Source organism: Marmota marmota, unplaced genomic scaffold (assembly GCF_001458135.2).
Source record: "Marmota marmota marmota unplaced genomic scaffold, marMar, whole genome shotgun sequence".
Lineage (NCBI taxonomy): Eukaryota > Metazoa > Chordata > Mammalia > Rodentia > Sciuridae > Marmota > Marmota marmota.
Genome location: NW_026000241.1, coordinates 16,839,913 through 16,864,735, shown reverse-complemented (window position 1 = coordinate 16,864,735; position 24,823 = coordinate 16,839,913). Strand labels below are relative to the sequence as shown.

At 39.1% G+C, this 24,823-nt stretch overlaps 1 pseudogene; it reads right to left on the bottom strand.

Annotated features, from left to right (window-relative positions):
* Nucleotides 1-24,823, bottom strand: part of LOC125613811 — a 72,081-nt pseudogene that overhangs the window by 24,770 nt on the left and 22,488 nt on the right.

Here is a 24,823-nt window from a genome sequence, read left to right as displayed (position 1 = left end):
CGACACACATTCTCAGCCTCCTCAAAGCATGGACACTCTGACTCCTCTACTTTCAAGCAAGAAAACAAACGCAAGAGAATGAGAATTAAAACTGCTAGAAAAGACTGATGATCCCAGGATAGGGAAAACCCAAGAGGACTGGAAGTCTATAATTTTTTAATAATCATTTTATTGAACTAGAATATATATATATATATATATATATATATATATATATATATATATCTCCATAATACATGTGCACATACATTGCTCCTGAAAGTAACAATTAGTACAATTTTCCCTTTTCCTTTTTGTGTATTATACCCATAAAAATAAGGAGAAAGTTCTACTTTGCTTTCACAGCTGAATTCTAGTCTAATAAATAGGCTAATTTTTGTTTTTGTTTTTGAACGAATATTTTGGTAAGTAACTTCAGCTTGGTGGACCTCCAATGGGCAAATTTTAAAAACATTGAATGTTCTCAAGTCCGGCCACACTGGAGTATTATTTTGCTGAGTAGAGAATAAAGTAGATATGGATTGATTGATCAAGACAATAAGAAAGGATTTGTGTAGAAAGAGGAATACAAAAGTGGCAGAGAAAGGAACTTTAGAATGAAGATACCTAATAGGTATGTTTTGCTAAATTTGTGCCACATTTGTGCAACACATGTAAATCCATTTCTCTATTACTCCACAAAATTTTAAACAAAATACCTCTCATAAACATCTTGTGAAATCAGATCTGTTTGAAGAATGCAAGAAATTGCAAGTAACAGCCTTAAGGTTGCCACCAGGAGTCAGCCAAGGAGAATCAAGCCACTCTTGGCTTACACATAGTTTGAAAGTCACTCCCCCAAAAAAATTGTTTTAAGACCTACTGAGCCCAGAGAGCCAGGAGGCTGCTGCATGGCTCCAAGGGCAATGATTTTGTTTCACAATATAAAAATGAGAAAATTGAGAAGACCCAGTTTAAGGAAGAATATAATTTAATTCATTTTCAGATACATTTTTTTATTCTGTAGGAGCTCACTGCCAAAAAAAAAGCCACAAGAGGGTCACAATGTTGATTTGAGCCAGTCATTTGAAACTGTCAAGGCAAATGAGCCAATCATATTAATGAACACATTACATTGCCCGTGTGCACACCTGGCAATTAACCTGCCAAAAATCCATCATGATGGGCACTTAACATTATCCAGAGTCACAAAAATAAAACTGAAAGAATATGATTTGGAAAAATGTCCTGTTGGTCACCATGTAGGCCTTTGTTCTCATCTAGAATAAAGAAAAGGCATTTTCTGAGTAAAGTAAATTGATGATTTCTGTAGGCTTCAGGATGATTCTGCTTTTCTTTGTCTACCAACCCTCCAAGATTCCTAAAATACAAATGGACCTAGTACAGAGTTTGGCATATCCTAATTGCTATTATTTTCAAGTCCTTCTCAAATTTAAGGAAGGCTCTGAGTTCTCAGGGCCACTTGTTTAAATCCCTCTCTTCAGAGAGTCTACTTTAGGAAACCTTCATCAATACCTCCAAGGTGTGGTGGATGATATGTGTTCCAAGGAGTTCCTTTTGAGAAATACTACAATCACTTGTAGAATTGCTACTCCATGTGGGGTGGATACCCAGCTTTTTTTAAAATTTCCAATCCATCACAGATTTGTAGTTTTATAAAAATACAACAAAAAATGAAATTAAAAAACAATACAGAAAAAATGAAATTAAAAAAAAACAGAAATGTTCACACAAATATGAGTCCTAACATTTTATTGTTAGATTAAGCAGGTACAAAATTACAAATTAACAAACATATTAATTCAGCAATAAATATAATCATAACAAAAAATAGTAAAAGAACAAAACCTCTGCATCTTGTTCATTAGACATATGCATAAATAGCTGGGCACAGTGGCATGGGCCTGTAATCCCAGTGACTCGGGATGCTAAAGAGGATGGCAAGTTCAAGGCCAGCCTCTGCAATTTAGTGAGGCCATAAGCAACTTAGTGAGACCCTATCACAAAATAAAATATGAAAAGGGCTGGGATTTGACTCAGTGGTTAAGTACCCCTGGGTTAAATCCCCAGTATCAGACCAAAAATGAAAAAAATAAAAAAGTAAAGTATGCATAGAGGCAATAAATGTAGAGATTCTTTATTATACTCATAACTTTTGTCATTTCACACTCATAACTAAAGTAAAAATTATGGGCTAGCAATTCCCCATGTTTTAAGTGAAAACCATGTATATCAGCATTTAAAATCTTCAATGTAAATAACACATTTGAAACCTAAGTCATATTGACTCTATTCACGAGGAATATGTATATATAAATGATTTCTGTGTTTTTGTTTTAATAAAGCTCATAGTAGATAACCCTACCCCAGAGAGGTATGTTGGCAGAAATGAAAGAAGAAGAGCAATTTCAAGAAATTCAGTTATTATTTTTTAACTTTGAACACAGCCTTACTGGGCATGACTGGCTTGCATCTCACACCAGGCAACTTCACCACCAGAACTTTGAGTCTTTGAGTGCATTCCACTCAAACACAAAGCCACTGATTGCTCCTTGAATGTGGTCGAAATGGAAAATTGCAAAGTCCTCTTCATTTCTGTACTCACCTCCTGTAGGCCAGTCACCAACAATTGGCTGACTAACATAATCCTCGGACCACACCTTTTTTTAAATTGCTAAATGATAGAAATTTATTTCTCACAGTTTGCAAGGCTGGGAAGTCCAAGGTCAAGGTGCCTATAGGCTTGGCTGCTCTCTGCTTCATGATGGCACTTTGAACATTGCGTCTTCACATGGCCAAGGTGGAAGTGTAAAAAAGGCCACACTCTGCGTGAAGCCTCTTTTGTAAGAGCCTTAATCCCATTCAAGAAGGACTCCCCATATGTCACCTCCTAAAGGCCCACCTCTTGATACTCTTCCATTGGAGACTGTGTCAACATAAATTTTGCAGGGAAGCAAACATTCTTGCCATAGCCCAAAGGAATGGGGGAATGGGCCTATTTTGCATGAAGACAGTTTGATTAAACTGTTTTGGTTAATCTTGATGGCCTCTTTTAGACATAGTAATGAGGAACAAACCACACCTTGAATAGCACTGGCCTATTCTGGCACCTGATTGGCCTGTTAGTGCTTCATTTTGCAAAAACTCAAGGTAAACAGACACAACCCCTTTAAGTATCAGAGATTCCCTCCAAAGTTTGTAAAAATTTAGCATATTTTGGAGCAATGCATTAAATTACAGGATGCCTCAAAACCATACAGATGGCAAAAGAGCTGACAGACATTTGTGTCTTTCATTTTTAAATTATGGTGTTTCCAAACAAAATTAACTTTACATTCATTTACATGAAGTATGTTTTTGTTTGAAGTCCTTGTAAATAATAGTTGTCATTTTATGCTCATTATGATAGTAGAAAACAATTTCAATCACACAAATCCAATTACTATGAATACACTGTGCTTTTACCAGCAAATAAAAGATAGCCACAGGGATACACTCTGGTCCTGTAGAAAAGAGGATAGGCATGAATTCTAAAAATTCACTTTAATTCATGCTCTAACTACTAGATCCAGACCCACTGGATAGAGCCCCCAGGCACTGTTGAGAACCCAACCAATACATGAATGCATGAAGTTAGTCCATACATAGGGCCCATACTTCTACCCTATAAGATGTCAGCAAAGCGAGAAAGAGAGACATTAATGGAGCTTGGGAACCATTTCCAATCACTAACTTCTATGAAAAAAACTTTTCATAGAAATATTTTTGCTCTGCCACTAGCACTGGATGGGTCCCATCTGTTTATGGAGTTCAGGTTCCACTTTGGGGTTCTGCGTATTCATCCCTCCTCCATTGGTCTATGCCAATGGCTCTCAACCTCCACATTCCAGAAAACAGCTGCCCAACTGTTGGTTGTTGTACAAGACCTGTTCTTGCTAAAACAGGGATACACAGTTCTGTGGTCCAATCCAACAGCTATTGCCTTAAGCTACATAGAAGACGTGGCTCAATAGAGAGGGGAACATAATATGCTAGAAATAAGAGGTAAGAGGCAAAGCAAAAAGTCAAACAAGACGCAAAGGAAGATTGTAAGAAGTTTGCCTCCTGGAAATATTCAAAATATGGTCAGACCTGGTCGTGGTGGCCCACGCCTGTAATCCCAGCAGCTCCAGAGGGTGACACAGGAAAATCTGGAGTTCAAAGCCAGCTTTGGGCAATAGGGAGGCACTAAGCAAGTCAATGATACCCTGTCTCTAAATAAAATACAAAATAGTGTTTGGGATGTGGCTCAGTGGCTGAGTGCCCCTGGGTTTAATCCCTGGTACCCGCCACCCCCCAAAATGTGGTCAAAGCAGTAATAGCTGAGCTCAAATAGAAGCATGATTCAAAGGAGCAGACCAGAGACAAGTAGGGCAACAGGATGCTCTTGAAGGCAGCATGACATGTTGTATACAGTGGGGGATCATGCTGGAGTGCTTGCTGCCTTGCCGGTTCCAGATCAGATTTTCTGATCCCTTATAGTGGCTTCCAAATGTTCATGATGGTCCTACAAATGCCAAAAAACAAGAAAAAAAAATTTCTGCCTCCCACCCAGGATAGTATTTCTCGAGACATGGACCAGAGCAGAAGGGAAGGTCAAAGGAAGAGGGACAAGGGGAGTAGAGAAGGATGTTGTAAAATGCAGATTCTCAACTCCCACCCTATTTCAAAATCTGAGAGTGAATCTTCAAAAGTGGATGTTTCTGTGTTGGCTGGAATATGGAAGAAAGCTCAGTCCCAGCTTAAGCAGGTCTCTGCTGCTGGCGAAGACCTTGAAGTCCAGTTATGTTTGCCTACCCCTAGATGCTGCAGGAAATGAGCCATTCCACCTGCAGCCCCCACTGCCTAGGCCTGAGCCTCTATTGTCAAAGGCAGGAAGGGCCACTACAGCCTCATATTCCTACTAGGGACATGAAGGATCGACCACACTGCTGACTGCTACACAGCACATGAGCTGACCTGAGTCTGACTTCCTAATCAGCTCTGTAAGTTCAGAGAGAACCAGGACTCCAGCCTCTAATGGTTATAATAACCACTCCAGTACGTTGGAACCTAGCCAGATGCTTTGAATCCCTGTATCACCCTCACCTCACTACTCTAAAGTAGGAATTATTATCCCATTTTACAGGTTTGAAAAGTGAGGGCCTGAGAAGTTATCACACAGCTAGTGATAAGTGGTGTCATACACTGCCATGTACAAAGTTGGTCTATGGCTGAGACCTTAGAACTCCATCTAATTCCCTCTTGGTGACTTTCGCCTCATTTCCTGAATCCCCGACTGTTCAAAGTCCTGCCACACTAACCAGAGCCATATTAGTGCCAGCCTTGTCTGTTGGGCCCAGTTACCTGACCCAGCACCTAGGATGTCAACCTGGGCTGGGATCAAGCTAGAGTGTGTTTCCTTTTGGAGCCTGCCACTCCCTGGCAGAGAGTGCAGTTAGATGTCCAAGTTTGACCTCCTCCACCCAGTCCTTCACCCATTTCCTGCTGATGCGTGTTGGGAAAAGTATAAACGGCAGCCATACCCCAGAGAAAAAACCCCAAGGTGGCGCCTAAACACCTCTTCTTCCTACCTTCTTCTTTTCTGCAGTGGCGCGAAAAGTTCCCGCCCGTGTGAACTCTCCCACCGGCGCCAATTTCAAATCTCGCTGGCGGGGAACCTTAGCCCCAATGAGAACTAATTCCTGGGCTCCGGAGCTGATATCTGAAAGAACTTGCCAATAAACGGGTGGCCTGCCATTTATCTAAGCCCTACCATCTCCCCCTTAGTTCTATATAAGCACACTGCTTTTTGCAATAAAATTGGAATTCTCCCGGCGAAGTGTCTTTGCATGGGGAATTCTTTCAGTGCGGACTTAGGAAACTTGATGGGGAAAAATACACGTTTTCAGAATTTGGGCACCTCAGCCCAACCTTTCTGTTTAATGACAGAGTGTTGTTTCTCAAAGTACGGTCCTTGCATCGGGCTCATGATCAAGTGTGGCACTGCCTCCGAATCACGGGGGCTGCTTTTAAGATGAAAACTCTCAGATGCCTCTGAGAGCTGCCAAACCAGATTTTCCAGGTAGTTCCTGAATCCAGGAGCATCCTCATCACAGAAACAGCCTGCCGCCAACAGCCTTCAACCCTGAATGGGTTTATATCTGCTTTTCTGACATGGTTTATGACAATACTCATAAAAACTTCTAAGTGCAGTCATGTTAAGAGCAAAGAGGGGAAATTTTAAGGATACAGAGCGGCTAGGAAGGATCAGGCACCTTGTATTCTTTCCCACAGTTAATCCTCCCAGAAAACTATTAATGGTGGTTTTATTACCACCTGTCTTTTAAATTAAAGACACTGTGAAATTACTCTAAAAGGTTAAAAGCCTTGTCCAAGGTCAAAAGGTTAGATAGAGGTCAACTTATATACAAACCATCCAAGTCCATCTGAGCCCAGTCTCCAGGCTCCTCCCTCCAGACCTCTCCAGCCTTCCCCACGTCACATACTGCAGATCATGCACACATCACCGGCTGTTTTATTCCTTCTATCACTTAGTTACTTGGCTCTTTTGCCATAATGTAGAAATCACTCGTGCCTTGAACACAACAAGTTGTCAATCATTAGTTGGCAAATAAATGAATGAATTCTGTGTGACCTTTTAAATCTGTAACTAAATCATATATTTCAAACTGCCATGATCTGTAAACCTGCAAACAATGTTTATTTAAACTCTGAAACTTGACCTTTATTTATGGTTACAAATCAGGGAGTCAACAAACTATGGCATGTAGGTCAATCCAACTCACAGCCTGTTCTTTCACCCAGTAAGCCAGGAAGAGCTTTATATTTTGAAAGAGTTGTTTAAGGAAAGAAGGGAAGGAGGGAGGGAGACAGGGAGGGAGGGAGGGAATGAAAGAAAGTAGGTCGGTCCCAGAGATAACATGTGACCTGCAAAGCAAAAAATATTCACATCTAGCTGTTTACTGAAAAAATTTGCCAGGCCTGCTATTGATGATTTCAAAAATTATTATGAAAAAAATTTTTAATTATTTTCTGAATAAGTAGATATGTATTCATAGTACATACACAGCTATACAGTATATTTTATAATGGGGAAATTTTATATGAATTTTATATATGAAATTTTATAATGGTGATGGTAATTATGAAAACTGTCTAACTGGCTTCTTAATGGAATAATAATGAAAAAGTTGAGAAACACTGTGCTAAACAATAGCTAAAAGTTGGGGGTATGGCCTTGTGCATGGGATGTGCTCTCAAGCATTCTCTTTGTGGACTTCCTCTAGGAAGTCTTTAACCCACTTACCTATTTAGAGGTGTAGTATCACATGGCAATCCTTACCAGGGCAGCCCAATGTGTCTCTCATAACAGTCACCTGTTATTAAAATAAAGCCAAAAGTTTTTGTTTTTCTTTTTCTTTTTTATTTGTTTGTTGCTTATTTGTTTGATATTGGGGATTGAACCCAGGGGTGCTCTATCACTGAGCTACAACCCCTAGCACTCTTTATTTTTATTTTGAGATAGGGTCTCATTAACTTGCCAAGGCTAGCCCTGAACTTGTGATTCTCCTGCCTCAGCCTCCTGAAGAGGTGAAATTTCAAGCATGCCTCTCCACTTACAGCAAGAGATTTATTTTTTTGAGATGAGAAATTCACATATATTGTCCCAATTTTGACAGGACCCATTGTCCCAGAGAATCAAGTAACAAGCTGGAGAAGTACCTCGTAGCCAGAGAGGTAAGCCCTCGATCCCTCTGTAGCAAACATTCACAAAAGAGTTAATTGTGTTTCTCAGCCTACTCCAATCCCCATCCCTCCCATAATGCTGCTCTTGCCAAGTCATCAAAGTACTACTCCATGCTGACAGATCCAGTGGATATTTTTTCTTCTCATATGACTTGACCTCTCATTTTCCTTTGTTATACAACTCTCTTCTTTCTTGCAACTACAGATTTTGATTTTTTTCCCTTACCTCTTTGGACAATTCTTTCCTATTTCCTCTTCATTTCCTTTTCCTCTACCTAAATTGTCAAAACTATGCAGGGAAGCCCAAGACCCTTCTTCTTTTTCTTTGTTCCCTCCCTAAATTACCAAATCCAGTCCTAGCTTGAAGGGCCCTTCATATGCTTTTTGGCCACCACTTGTATCTCCTTACTCTTCCTTGAATTCTGGATTCATGTCTATCCACCTTGTTGATATATTCATTTGATATCTAAAAGATATTTCAAATTTCACAAAATCCTTGATCGCTCCTCTCTTTAAAACCAACTTCGTCCTAATCAGGTGTATCAGTTAAATTCCAGTCAAGAAAACAGATTCAGCCAGCCATGGTGGTATATGCCTATAATTCCAGCTACTCGGGAGGCAGAGGCAGGAAGATCACAAATCTGAGGTCAGACTCAGCAACTGAGTGAGGCCCCGTCTCAAAACAAAAAAATAAAAAAAATGATGGGATGTAATTCAGTGGTAGAGTGCTCCTGGGTTCAATTCCCACTACCAAAAGAAAGAAAGAGAGGGGGGTGGGGAGGAGGGAAGGAAGGAGGGAGGGAGGGAGGGAGGAGGGAAGGAAGGGAGGGAAGGGAAGGAAGAAAAACAAAACAATTACTTAGAACTTAATACCAGAAAATTTTAAAAACATGATAGAAACAGGAAATGGTAGGACAGCCTGCTATGGTCTGAATATTGTGTCCTTCCCCTGCCCCCCCCCCCCCGCAAATTTCTATGTTAAGATGCTACCTCCAAAGGAAATATTATGAGGAGATGAGGCCTTGGAAAATGACTGTCATGAGAGTGGAACCCTCATGAATGGGATTAGTGGGCCTTATAAAAGAGACCCCAGAGAACTAGCTAGCTTCTTCTACCATGTAAAGACAGAGAAAGAAGGTGCATCTATGAACCAGGAAGCAGGTCCTCATCAGACACACTTGCCACTGCCTTGACCTTGGATTTCCTGGTCTCCAGAACTGACAAAAATAAATTTCTCTTCCTTCAAAGCTACTCAGGAGTTTTGTTGGAGCAGCCTGAATGAACTAAGACAAATCCATAATTTAGACACAGGAAGTCATCACCACCTGAAGGGCTGGAAGCCAAGGACAGGTGAAAACGTCATCAGAGTCCAGAAGCCAGTATCATCTGAGAGAATTCAGGGCTGTGAAAGCTAACAGACAACAGAGCCATGGAAGAGAAAAACACCTGCTAGAGACACCTAAGACAGAATAAAGAGGGAGATTTTCTCTGCCAATCCATCTTCTACCACTACCTCCATTCACCAAACCTCCCCCCCAAACCAGCTGACAATGGAACCCAAGGATTAAGGGATCTTATAACAGAGACAAGTACCGGTAAGATGGGGAAAGAATATGAGAAAGATCAGGAAATGGCCAGTCTTCTCTTTCTTGGTAAATGGCACCATCTCCAGGGAGTTACAAAAGCCCAATTTTGAAAATCATCCTTTACTCTGCCTGCTTTTGTCAGCTTTTTCACTGTTGTGACTAAAAGGCCTGACAAGTACAATTTTAGGAGAGGAAAAGTTTATTATTTAGGAGCTCTGAGTTTCAGAGGTCTCAGTCCATAGACAGCCAGCTCCATTCCTTGGAGTTCTGGGTGAGGCAGAAATCATGGCAGAAGAGTGTGGCAGAGAGAAGCAGCTCATGTGATGATCAGGAAGGCGAGAGTCCAATTGCCAGATACAAAATATATACCCCAAAGCCATGCCCCCCCAGTGCCCACCTCCTCTAGCCACACCCTTCCCACCTTCAGTTATCACTTCTTAATTCCAGCAGGGATTCATTCACTGATAGGTTTAGGGCTCTCATAAAGCAATCACTTCTCTCTAAACCTTCTTGCACTCTTTCCCACATGAGCTTTTGGGGAACACCTCACATCCAAACCATAACACTGCCCTTTTATTGATCACTATTTACAGTCTGATATACAGTCCCATCAGTTCTACCTTACAAATAAATCTGTCTGCTTCTCTTCACCACCCAACCTTGTCCTAATAACCCTTCTCCTTCACCTAGTCTTCAGCAAGACCTTCTGAGGGTTCTCTCTGTGGGGACAAGAAGGAGGCTTAAAGGTTCATCATAATTTTCTCCATATCATCATCCAGTATTATTGTGTTGTGGTCTATTTGATTCTTGAAATTGAGAAGGGTTTGTTTGGCGTATGTAAATGCTCCATTATTTGGGGCATAAATATTTATGACTGTTAGGTCCTGTTGATGTATGATTCCCTTAAGCAGTATAAAATGCCTTTTTTTTTAATCCCTTCTGACTAAATTTGGTTTGAAGTCCACTTTGTCTGATATGAGGATGGAAACCCCTGCTTGCTCACACAGTCCATGTGAGTGGTGTGCTTTTTCCCAAACTTTCACCATCAGTCTGTGGATGACTCTTCTAGGAGGTGAGTCTCTTAAAGACAACATATTGTTGGGTCTTCTTTTTATTTTTTAATCCAATCGGTCAATCTATGTCTTTTGATTGATGAGTTTAGGCCATTGATATTCAGTACTATTATCGTGATATGATTTGTATTCCCAGTCATTTTGGTTAAATTTAGTTTTTAACTTGACTTAGCTTCTCCTTTGACTGACTTTTCCTTTAGTGTAGCTCCTCCCTTTGCTGTTTTCATTTTTTTTTTTCATCTCCTCCTTGTGGAATATTTTCTGAGAATGTTCTGTAATGGAGGCTTTCTAGTTGTGAATTCTTTTAACTTTTGATCATCATGGAAGGTTTTTATCTTACCTTCAAATATGAAGATTAATTTTGCTGGATATAAAATTCTTGGTTTGCATCCATTTTCTTTTATAGCTTGATATGTATTATTCCAAGACCTCCTGACATGGAGGGTCTGTGGTGAGAAATCAGCTGAAATCCAAATTGGTTTTCCCTATACTTAATTTATTTTTTTCTCTCACAGACTTTAAAATTCTATCCTTATTTTGTATGTTATTTATTCTCATTAAAATATACTTTGGTGTGGGTCTGCTTTAATTTTGTACATTGGGGTCCTGTAAGCCTCTTGCATTTGATTTTTCCATTTCATTCTTATATTTGGGAAATTTTCTGATATTATGTCTTTGAAAAGATTGTGCATTCCTTTGGTTTGTACCTCCATGCCTTCACCTATTCTGATAAATTTTAAATTTGGTCTTTTCGTATTATCCCATATTTCTTAGAAGTTCTGTTCATGGTTTCTTACCATCTGCTCTGTGCAGTTGACTTTATTTTCAAGAGTATATGTTTTGTCTTCATTGCCTGAGGTTCTGTCTTCTAAGTGGTCTAGTCTGTTGGTGATATTTTCCATTGAAATTTTAATTTGGTTTATTGTTTCCTTCATTTCGAGGATTCTGCTTGATTCCTTTTTATAATCTCTGCCTCTTTATTGACGTGATCTTTCACTTCCTGTATTTTTTCTCCAATATCATCCTTTAATTTGAAGATCAGCCTAACTATGTATCTTCTGAACTCCTTCTCTGACGTTTCTTCAACTGTGTTGTCTATGGATTCTATTGTTGGGACATCTTGGTTTGTTTGAGGTGCTTTATTCCTGTGGTTTTTTTCCATGTTATTTGTGCGTCTTCCCATCTAGTGTGGATCCGAGGCAGTACAGTTTCTATCCTGTAGTTTTATGGGGTCCCTGAAGGCTTCTTGTACCTCACCTTTAAGGTGGAGACCAATATTAACAGCACCCAACACAAACAATATACACCTTTAAACCAAAGAGCTCCTATGAAGGCATCTATAGTTTTGTCTCAATAAACGGAAAGGATATGTTCAATCATTGTCTACAGTATAAACAGTAAGTTTGCTAAAGGGTTTACCATTTCTAATGATGGACAATGAGAGAAAAGAAGTAGTGCAAGATGTGGTGTTTACAAGAGAAGGAGAGAAGATAAAGGTAAAAATCTATAGTAAAGAGTGAGGGAGTAATTAATAGAGGTTGGCTGTTAGCCTGAGAGAATTGAGAAAGAGAATCCAGGGAGAGGAGGTGAGAGAAAAAAAATATATATATACAGATTTAAAAAAAAGAGAGAGAGAGAAAATTAAAATATAAGGATACACAACAAAACTGTAATATACTATTCAGATTCCCATTCCTTGATATATTGAGGCATGAGAAATATTGGGATTCAAAGATCCTAGAGATGTGAGAAAAAGGGCAAAAGAAAAAAAAAAGTAAAACCTCAATGGAAAATTGTACAATAGCTTCTGTTGGCTTTCAAAAATTTTCTCAGCTTCCCTTCTCCGCTGATAGGTGGAGTTGTCTGAAGTTTGATGGACGCTCCAATCAAGTAGGTGCCAGACCAGTTGGGTGGTGAGCCTACCTAGCTTACTGGTTCAAAGACATAAAAGAAAAGTTTAAAAGTTTGGGAAAATAAGTAAAAACTATAAACAGTGACATAGCAGATTTTTTTAAATAACCCAATAGAATTTAAGACTTTTTAAAATGCAATAAACAAAAATTTAATGCAAATTAGACTCAGCTATAAAGAGGAAATCATGCCATGATTTATAGAGAGAATGTTATTCAAAATGCAGCACAGAAATAAAAGGTAGAAAATTAATGGAAAAGAGCAGAACAAATATACAATAAGAGGATCTAGTATACCTTTACATGAAGTCCTAAGAAGAGAAGAGAGAATGAATGGAACAGACACAGGACATAAAGAAAAATGTTAAAAATATTCCTGAACTGAAGAAAAACCTCAATTCACAGATTCAACAAGCTGAATAAATTGCATGCTGAATAAATTATTCTTTAAAAAAAACTTCATACCTGGACCTATCATTGAGTTTCTACTAAAAGGGGAAAAATCTTTTTTAATAACACAGCTAAAAGAAAGAGGAAGAAAATATGACAGTCACTGGCAGATGACTTCTTACCAGCAACAACAGAAACCAGAAGAGAAACAATATCTTCAATGTGCTTAGAGAAAGTAACTGCCAGCCCACAATTTTATATGCAGAAAAACACATTCTTCAAGAACAAAGGTGAAATAAAGATTTTTTTTCAAACCAAAACTCAGAGAATATATTGCCATCAATCCTCTATCAGGTACAAAGGATATACTCAAAGCAGGAGGAAAATTATTTCACATGAAATGCTACCTTTGCAGAAAGAATGAAGAGCAAACAAAGAGGTCAATGTCTAAGATTAAGATATATAACTCAACTACCTGGTGTCTTAGTCCATGACCCCTCTGGAGAGCCAAGCCTGACACAAAGACTTACATAGTATTTTTTTCCCGAGGGAGAGGAATGGAGAACAGGACAGGAGCAAAAGTCAAAAGCAAGTTTATTATTAAGCAGATTTCTTCTATGGACAACTGGACCTGGATCTCACCCAGGCCTTCTGGGAAGCCAAGTAAAATGAATGCACTGAAGAACTGTCCACTTGAAGGGCAAAAGAGAGGAGGAGTTACTTACCAGCTTCTGTCCCCTCTTGCTCATTAACCACTTCACATTCATGCATTCAAACTGTGAATAGATGGGTATACCCTATAAATAAAACCCCTAAACCAAAAAAGCATTTTTTTCAGGGGAAAAATCTGAGGCTCACAAAGATTAGCAAATTTACCCAGAAAACAATTGTGCTAAAGCTCAATTGCAGTTCAGACTCACTCCAGTTAGAGTGTTCAGGTCACACCCTATATATCACAGAGCAGGTCAAACGTAAATTGAAATATGAGAGATAGCCTTGCTTGATTAAAGATTGCTTTCCTTTGGTCAAAGAATTAGCAAAATATTGACGTAATGACAATACAAGCAATAGTCTCTGGCAGAATTCTCCCTTGGGTTTCTCAAGGCTGGTCTTAATCTGAGACATAGCACAAACTTTAAGAATTGTTCCCCCTGCCCCAATAATATTATAAATCTGTAATCATTCTTATTTCTTTTGGAACCCTGAGGGATTTTTGCACATCTTTGGCTATTATGCTTTTGCTAGTTTGGTTTGCATCTATTCATTTTTTGATGCTGATTCTGGGGCTGCTCAATATCTAACAGACTGCCACATCAACACAGAAAGATACGAGTAAACAAATCTGCCAAGTCTTAAAAATTACCAAGATTAGTGGTGATGACGATGGTGATGCTTCCCTCCTCCATGTCAGAGTATGACAAGTATTTTACCAGCTTCCTACAGAAAGAAAAAAAAAAACAGAAAACTCTACAATAGGGATCTTTCTTCAGGAAGTATGCTTCCTGCTCTCCAAATTTAAACAAATCCTGGAAAAGATGAGATGGAAAGTGTGTACAGCCAGCAGCAAGCTCTTGCAGAAGAAAGGATGAAAGCTCTGTTTCAATCCCATCAAATATGTCTGTTCAGCAGGTCCCACAGAGGCTGCACTGTTCATCCTGAACTTGGGCAATAGATTGCCAATAAATGGAATGTGAAAATGAAGAAAATTATTCATTTAAACATTTACAGTGAGAATCAAGGAACCTACTTACATTTTTTTCCATGTTTGTCTCAAAGACATCCCATTGTACACTAAATCTTTTCCAGGATATTTAGGTACAGAATACAGTGCTTTTTACATAGTATTATACATAGTTTGTGGCTATGTATATTTAATGGTTCTTGACTATACGTTCAAAAAGGTTCAGAATCCGCACATCATCTTATACAATCAGTTTATCCTGCAAAATTGACAGATGCAATTATATGAGTTCAAAGGAATCTTATAAAGTCATAAATTTCTAAATCTCTACCTACCTATCTCATGCATCTCATTTTTTCTCACTATTAGTTGTCTGTCTACGCTTCATATTAAAAATAATGGCAATGAGAGAACCAAACTTTGCCTCCCATGCAAAAACAAACCCATATTTCTCTTCTTATTAAGAAAGGTGAAGAACTGTCTACCTCCTTGGGAAACAGAGCCATTCAAATGAATTACTAAGCTCTAAAAACCCTGAATCCCTTTCAACCTTTTCAAGTTGATCATCTGCGTGTGACTCATTCACAGTAAATCTATGTCTGAACATTTTTAGTCTTAACCAAATGTTGCCTCATTATCCTCAAGCTGAAACTATGCTAAAAGCTCAGCCAACTTCTCTCTTTCCTTTGACAACACATCTGCCAGAAAATATAGTCACTTCTGAGTAATCTTTTTTATTACTCCTTGGATAGTGATTTCCTTCAAACTCCTCTGCCTTTGAGATTGTGTTCTTGCTTTTAACATTTGTTCTCCTTTCCTCTTCGGAAAGCCCAGTCTGAGTTCCATCCTTAAAATCAGACAAATCCAGAGACTGTCAACAGCTGTTGTGCCTTTGGAGTTGGGAGACAACTTTTCCAGATTTTCATTGTAGGGTAGGAAGCCCTCGATTTTAAACAAAAGGATGGATGAAATCCACTCCTCCACCAAAAGCCAGCCTACCCATCAGGTCCCCTCTGCCAGGATCTCTTGAGCATCCCATTGTGATTTCTGGAACCAAGATAGGAATTCTGCTCTGGCCCAAAGCAATAGACTGAGCCCTGCCTTCCAGCCTCCTTCAAGGAAGCCCTGTGTGTCTACACGAGGTTCTGTTTCTGCTTGTCCCATCTGTGACTACTGCCAGAATGACTAACAGACCTTCACATCGCATCTGCATCTGCATCTGCATTGCTCTTGCTTCATTTCCTAGAATAGACCCTCTTACTACGGACATGACTAACTACAGTGGTGTTGGTCATGTTCTTGCTGGGACAAGGCTGCGTAGGCTGGTCCTCACCAGGTCCCAGGCCATTTCCCATGAGTCCTGTCATTTCTACACTCCCCCTAGGAACAACCTCTCATCTTCCTTCTACATCCACTCTCAGATTCTACCCTCTTGTTCCCAACATGTCACAGAGCTGGTGTTACCACCTCACTAGGAACTGCCACTTCCTCAGAGACCATCAGAGCAACTATTTCTAAATTACAGTAGCAGAGACGATGTCTAGCTAAAGAAGAAACTGCACCCAGCTCCAAGCTTTAAACTGGGGCAACTGATTCCTTGGTGGAAGTCTCTGGGCGCCTCATAATCCAGGATAAACATGGCATGGGCTCCCTATCTTACTTAAGAGCAGCAATCTTCAAACTTTAAAATAAAGGATGAAGTATTTAAAATACAGAATGTACTTTAGGATAATAATTATACATATTAATTTTAAGCACAAAGTCTAAGATACTTAGGAAATTTAATGCAGGTGAAAATATCAGTATGATTCTAGACCACTGCCCTCATAGCACCCCATCATCTCACAGGTGTCCACTCTTCTGAAGAGTGACTACTGAGAACCCTCAAGAGACCTGCCTCTCCTAGCTGTTTCCTATCACTCAAGGTGGTTCCTGTTGTGTCTGGAGTAAATTTCATATTTTATAGATGGGATCCTCTACCCTCTGACTCTGTCACCAATCATTTATTTTCTTGAGACCATTCCAGATGCTGGAAACTTGAGAAAAGTTTGAAGGACTGATGTAGCTTCAGAAGTTTATCACCCAGACTGACACTGAGAAGTGAAAGTTATTTCTCTTTCACATGGATTGCAAAGCAATTGCCTTCTCGATAGTAATTATATATCATTGAAATTTCTTTTTCTGCTCTCCTTATAAGCAGAGCTACAATGAACATTCTTATCATCATCTCCTCTTTTTGTACCCACCTCATTATTCTTCCGAGCATAAGAGGATAAACTTAAGGATATATATTTTTTAGAATTTCTTTCAAAAAAGGATAAATTGGCTAAATATTTCTATTTTTATAAGTCCCAGGACTAGGTCATGATGACAATATTTCATGCTGGAAAGAAGAATATCTACAAATCCTGAGGTCACACTAAGGTTTGTGAAGTATTTTCTTAAGATACCCAGGCCACATCTGACCCCAGACCAAATCACTCCAACATCCCAAATGTAGGTAACGAGAAACAAAAGGGATGAAGCAGATGTAGTGGGAACATAGGATTGAATTCCAATGCCCACCCCACCACCAGTATGAATTATGGCTATCCATAGACAGCATTTTCAAGACACACATCTTAGCCCTACTACTAACATGCGGCAGAATCATAGACATAAAATGCTACACATGAACTTGAGAGCCATAAAAGTAGCTGATAATTAGCAGACAAAATTATATATTTCTTCCTTCAAATATGAATTTTAAAGAAATAGAACATTAAGAGAAATCATGTGCCTAACCCATGCAACAATGGTATGCAGAGGGTACTTGTCTGGTTCTCTTGATGCTCAATGTACCCTTTCATACCCTCAGTTTGATCAGCTCTAGCCATCACCCTCTCCCCAGTCATAAAAGCCAAGAGAGCCTACAGTTAACCCAATACCCTTCCCTGCCCTGAGAGAACCTGCTATATATGTATGCTGGTGAGGGGAAGCCACTCAAACTGACTGAGCTCCAGTGTGCTGGTGCTTCATACCTGCTTCATAACTGGCCATTTATTCCTCATAGACTCAATAAAAATTAATATGACTACACCACCTTCCAGATAAAAAACACCCAGGGTCACAGTAGGTTTGGGTTCTTTGAAAATATATATTTTAATTTGATCTGCAGACCCAAATATCATAAGGATATGTGAATAGGAAAGCTAACATGGAGTCCTTTCTAAGGTGGTCATATAGGAATAAAAGGGCGGTGGGCACCGTGGGTGACCCACTGCATAGAGATCAGTGGAGCCAGAGATCACAGAAGGGTTGTGCCCCACTATGGGAAATGATGGGAAACCCCAGTCTGTAGACAGATGCTCTGTCTGAAGTCTTGTTAAGAGCCAAACCAGAGCTCTTGATTTAGCTGATGAAAGATAACTCAAGTAATTTTTCAAGCTCAATACAAACAGTCCACTCAAAGCCACAACTCCGCTGCCCATGAATTGCGACAAAAATAATTGCACCACCCCTATCAATTCTTCGGAAAATAACAAAGTTGTAAACAAAGCTGAAAAGAGTGTTATCCTTTCTGCTCCCCAAATCCATTAGACAAGACTAAGAACTTGGAGAATGTGACATTGTGAAGAACAGCAAAATAACTCAAATAGTTGTAATTTATAAAAATTTAAAAAAATACTATGGTTGATTAAAGACATCACCCTTGCCTCCAAAAACTTCAAGAACTGCCCAGACAAATCTTTTTTTTTTCTGATTGCTTATAAATTACAGTTTGCTAAATCTATAATTCACAGAAATATATCATGGGGACCGCTTTGTAAATGTCAATGCCAAGCTGCCAGTCCCTTTCATTACAAGCTGTGATTATGGATTAAATGATTTCATAAACATATTAGGTGTTTCCCATTTGGCATGAGGCTATCTTAGAGCTCCCACAATCTGTCATTGCTGTTAATGAGATATCGACCTCCTTATACCCAAGTGAAAAAGTTCCTGTCTGAATGTCAGCCAGGAAGAAAACCCTCCAAAACTTCTGTAAAGTCTGCAGGCTCCTCTCAGACACCGCACCCAGCTCAGCCTCAGAGAAAGAGCCAGTGCCTTGAACAGACAATACGGGCCACATCTGTGCAATGGGAAATATAATCCCTGATGTCCAGGATCCTTTCTCTGCTCACGTTACCAAGGACCACCTTGAAAGGTGAAGCCCTTGGAACAGGTTTCTTAGTTTCACTGAAGACCCTCTAACAACAGAGGATGGTGCACTCACATATTCAGGGGTTCTGAAACCACTACCATCATTTCAAAATGTCCTAGGAGTTTTATATGATGTCTTTAAACTTTTATTATATATCTTTCATCGTATTCCACAATATTTTCAGGCTTAACTTAGTATTTAAGGAAACTTGGGGGCAAGTAAAATTGATATTTTTAAAAAGGAAATCATACTTATCCTGGACATTGAGTAGACTATATGGCATTTAGCCTCACAAAAGCCCGAGGGATTCACATATACCACTACAAGAAAAATATCACTTTTAGGGAGTTTTCTAAATGGAGACAATTTCATTTAATATCAAGAGTGGGGAAATTGATGAGTAAATGTGGTTTTAAGTTACAGAATATTCTAAACTGACTCTTTTCTTGGATAAATTAAGTAATTTCTCCATATTCTTTCCAATTCCATAAGAAATGTTTATGTTGCTGTTGGTTCGTTATAGGTCAAAGATAACAGCCAATTATAGGTTTATTCATTTCCTTTTCTTAACAGTGAAACTTTGGGATGGAGGGGACATCATGGAACAAGCCCAGAAAGTAGATTAGATGCCTCATATGTAGAACAAAACTTGAATTTGAGACTTTAAGGTCTTTAAGAGTCTTTGTTTAAAAGGGTCTTTAAGTTACCATCTTGCTGTAGTTATCTACACTGATGGTCTTCAAACTTCTCGTTCACATATATCGTAAAAAGAATGTGAAAACTGATGTTCCTAATCAACATTTTTCTTTATAATTTTCAATAATTGCAAAAGGCATACAATCTATCCCATAATAAGTACTGACATTTTAAAATCAGATTTTGTGTATTCCTCATTTAAATATTTCCAGTAGAAATTGAGGGTTTGATATTAAACATCATCTCACTTTTAGAAAATGTATGAACAATCTCTTCTTGTTTTTTTTTGTGGTACTGTGGATCAAACCCAGTAACACTGACCTATATCCCCAGCCCTTTCAAGTTTTTATTTTGAGTCAGGACCTCTGTAAGTTGCTGAGGTGGCCTCAAACTTGTGATCCTCCTCATCAGCCTCCTGAGTTGCTGGGATTACAGGGATGCACCACGGCATCAGGTTTTCTCTTGTCTTTTGATGTCTTCTTTTTCTCAAGTTTATATTTTCACCCTGTTTTCTCCACCGAATTTTATCCAAATGTAACATTTTATTCATGAAAGTCTGCCGCAGTCTGGCTGGGCACAAAATCACGAGCCACTCAAGCAGGAACAAAGTTTATTTTTTGAAACTGCCGCCAATGTCCGGTACCGCCCGGGAAGATTTTTTCCACCCACGCGGCCTCCTCCCGGACCTGCAGAGAGAGCTCCTCCCCCGGAACTCCCTCCTACTGTACTTCCCCAACCAATGGGAACTCTCCAGGAGTCCTGTAGCCAGCCTAGGTGAACCGCAGGAGTCCAATATCCATATGAATGCAAATCTTAACATAATCATATCATCTCAATGGCTAGCTGGCGTCACCTTTCGACCAAAAATGCCATGCATCATATACTTGGCTCTTAGCAAAAGTCTTATTATTATAATGTTCTCTACAATGAAACAGGTGTACACGTAGGATTTTTAATTTATTGGTTTCATTTGTCACACAGTTCTAAATTCATTAGATAGGTTTTGCTACAATAATGTTAAGTAAACAATCCCAGAATCTCAGTGGTCACAATGACAAATGTTTATTTTTATGACTCCAAAGTCTCTGGGTCATGGAGGTGGCTCTGCTCAAGCAGGAGGTCAGGTCAGCTGGACTTGGTACCTCTTCCTTCTTGCACGGGAGTCACCTAGACGTTTTCTCATTGGGATGGGTGACCTAACTTCAAGAGGCAACATTAAATCACACAACACTTTTTTAATATCTTTATTTGGTTTATTTATTTTTATGTGGTGCTAAGGATTGAACCTAGTGCCTCACAAATGTGAGGCAAGCGCTCTACCACTGAGCTACAACCCCAGCCCTCAAATCACACAGCACATTTAAAGCCTCTACTTGGGTCACATTTGCTAGGATTCCATTGGTCACAGTAAGTCATAAGGTCTGTCCAACATGGATGGAATGAGGAAATGTACCTTAACTACAAGAGTAATAGCGAAGAATTGAGAAGAAAATTATTTAAGGTTTAAAATTTTTTCTTCTGATTGATCATTTAAGTTTTAGAACCTTGATAAGTTGCTGAGGCTGGCCTTGAACTTGCAATCCTCCTGTCGCAGCCTTCAGAGTCATTGGATTACAGGCATATGCCACTGTGCCCAGCTTAAAATTCTACTACTAAAAGTGAATTTTAATGACCTAGATGTTGATTACTTTCAGAAAAATTGAAAGAAGACTGGATCAAATTAAGTATTTGAAACTAGGTGTTTTCAAAAGATTTTTTTTTTATTATGTGTTCCTTCTATTTATTTACCTTTTTTATTTCTAGGAACTATATTTAAGAGACAGAGACTTTACCAAGATCTATCAAGAAACTATTAATTATACCTTCCTATATTGATACTCTCATTTATGAAAACCTTGCTGAACACAATTCACTCAGAAAGGAATGGGAAAATGTAATATTTCTAATTTTAACACAACTGCTAAGCGATATTTATGGATAAAATATTCTTAGTAATCAAAGATGGAGCAGGAGATACACTGTTATAGATGATTTTCATATAACCTAATGATGATAACAGTCCTCACATCAAACCAATCACCAAATCAGAGTTCCTTTCAATCAAAGGAACTTTTAATCTTTTTCACCCAAAGATTCCGACTTCATTTTTCACTTCAAATAAATATGCTAATAAAGACCTTATGACACTCATCTCAATTTTGAATGTAACAACAGTCTAGAATTATTTGATCTCTTTCTTCAAAGATCAATTTTAAGAGACATAAGTTGAGCATCCTGCACTTATTAATATTGACCAATGGTACATTCCAATTTTGTTTTAACTTCTAAGAATCTAAGCTTGTTTGTGAATAAAACGATGTTCCCATGTCCAAGGAGTATTTAGGCCACAAAAATGAAGAGTGAATTTGGCATTTGTTCAGTCATTGAAACAGCTTGTATGTGGAAAAACTGACATTAATTTTCCAACGTAAGCCCAAACCAACTCCATCAGAGGACTGGGCATTTGTCTACCAGATTGAAAAAAAAAGAACACCTCAAATCACGCTGATAAGAAGCAATGAATGGATCTGAAAACATAAAAATGGTACACAGGGATTTTGTTCAGCCTCTCTTGGAAGTGTAAAACTCTGATTATCTTATAGATACCAGCAAATTACTTTCTCTCATTCTTTCCTCTACATTCACAACTTGTGGACTTCCAGATTTCCACCAAATAAAACAAGTAAATTGAGTGGAATGATTGGCAGCTGGAAAGATGGGTGAGAAAGCAGAGGGTTTAAAAACTAAGGGACCTGAAGGCACATGGCAAGAGAGAGAGGGACTCTTGAGCAGACAGAATTCACTAGGGGCTGAGAGAAGGAAAGGAGGAGATGCAAGGAGAGAGCTCTGATACCCACTTCCTCTCCCTATTCTCCATTCAAGAAGGATTCTGGGTTAGGATTACAGCAGATGATTGAAGTCTGCAATAATTCACTGCTCTGAACACTCTTCTGGAGGTCTTATATGTAATTGGTGAACAAAAAAAAATAGTCATCTTCTATTGATTTTGTTGTCCTGACCATCAGATAATAATGACTTTGTAAATAGACTTACATTTAGGTTGTTATGGTTTGGACATGGTTTGTCCCCCAAGAGTTCATGAACTGTAGGTGTGGAATCTGATATAAAAGTATTAAGAGGTGGGGTGTAGTTGGGGGTGGTTTATTCATTGGGTGCTCTGCCTGCAGGAGGGATTAATGTTGGGCTCACAAAGTTATTAGTTCCCATGAAAATGGACTGTTATATAAAAAGCAAACCTACCTGTGAATTGCTCTGTTTTCCTGTCTTCCCAAATGTTCTCTTCTGCACACATTCACAACATTTTGATGCCACACACCATAAACCCTTCACTAGAAACCAAAAAGGTGAAACTGCCCAATCTTGAACTCTCACTCTCCAAAACTGTGAGTTAAATAAACCTCTTTTATTTATAAAGCAGCCAGCTTCAAGTATTTTACTATAGCAACTGAAGACAAACTAGTACATAGGTTCTGCTTACAATGTAAATATGATTTGGGAAAAGGAAGAGGGAGAGTGACCTTCCTCTGTTAAAGGAAACTGTTAAAGAACCCAGAACAGGTCACAGAGCCAGTCAGTTTCCCAGACTGGCTAAGACCTTGAGAGGAAGCACAATACGCATCTGTCAAACATCCTAAATGTTTAAAATCTTCACATTTCAGCCTTCACATTTCAATCCACATTGTCTGTCTTTAGGAAAGTTCACTGTGATTATCTTCATGAACAAAATGAGGACCAGATTTCCAGGGGTACAAAGCTAAGAAATAAGAGCTAAAAGACTATAATACAAGTTACCTGTCTCAGCTCCAAGAAGTAAGCAAAAGAGTGCAAAGTAGACATGGATTCCTTTTGTTAAGCTCCAAGAGCACCAAATGATCATGGAGGCATCTCATATCTAAGTTTAATACTCCTTCAGCAATTTATTCTTTTTTCCATCTTTCACATCTTTCATCCTCTACCTTTTTCGGTATAGGGAATTGTGATGGTGCTATAACCTTTCTATTTTATAAAAAATAAGCACTTTTATTCCTATTATCAGATTCTGTACAGCTGTTTTAGGTACTCCAAAGAGGATCTTTTCAATGCCCACAGAAGCTGATCACTACACTCAGATGTTCCCACCACTTATGGCTGGAAGAACTCTATGATGATCCTCCAATCGCATTTACCTTCCATCAGGTCTGCCCTCCCTGAGTGAGCACAACCTGTGAATGGGATGGGAAATTAGTCCATGATTAGGGTTTCTTATATGGTATCTCTAACTTTAAAAAAGGGAGATGGTCCAGATGAGCCTAATTTTATCAGAGAGTTTTTTCCAGCTGGTGGGCAAAGGAGAAGTCAGGACAAAGATTCCCTGGGTAACTGCTGATGGCTTTGAAAATAGGGAAAGCCATGTGAAAAGAACCTAAGAGTGACTTTAAAAAGCTGTGAGTGATCCTTGCTGACAACCCACAGGAAAATAAGACTTGGACCTTCGGACCACAAGGAACTGGATTCTACCAAGAAACCACCCAAATGAGCTTGGAAACAGAAAAACATAAAAATGTGCCTTTGAGACTCTCCGCAGAGAACCTAACCATGGGACTCACAGGACTTCTGACTCACAGAGAGGGGAGGTAATAAAGGGTGTTGCTTTAAATTTCTAAACCTGTGGCAATTTGTTACACAGTGATAGAAAATCAACACATGAGTCTTATATTTAAAGTAAGTCTCTTCACACAAAGAAAACAAGATCAAGGGAAAAATTTCCAAGAAATTTAGTATATCATGAGAGAGGGGGACACAGGTTTATGCACATAGGCTGTGGCTGGCTTGGTGAAGGGGTCATCTCTGTGAAAAGCTGCTTGCTTCCAAACACTGCATGTAGTTAAGAATCATCCCCTCTGATTCTTACAGTTACACATATTAAACTTTTTTTTTTTAGAGATAGAAAGGAGAATATATTTTTTTTAGATGGACACAACACAATGCCTTTATTTTTATGTGGTGCCGAGAATCGAACCCGAGTCCCGTGGGTGCTAGGCGGACGTTGTACCGCTGAGCCACAATCCCAGCCCCACATATTAAACTTTAAAAGGAAGAATCAAAACTTCAAAAAGGAGAGTAAATTCTTCTGGAGCCAAAGAGGACAAAGGATAGATTTCTCTGTATATCAAATTTACATTTGAAAAACAAGGGTCATTAGGGGCATTCATCTTGTCAAGCTTACACTGAAAACTCACACACCAACTCCTCTAAAAGATGCTTATTACTAAAACAGAAAGCTTAATATGTAAAATTTCCAGAAAAAAATAAGATGCCAAATGTACAGAGCCGCCCCCCAACCCCCGCGCCTGCCAGGTAGGCGGAACTGGGACCACCAACAGAAAAGGCCCAGTGGCCCGCAGAGGGGCAGAGCTTCCAATCACTTCTGCAAGGTAGGCGGGCCTGCGACCCACCGGCAGAAGAGGAGCAGCGGC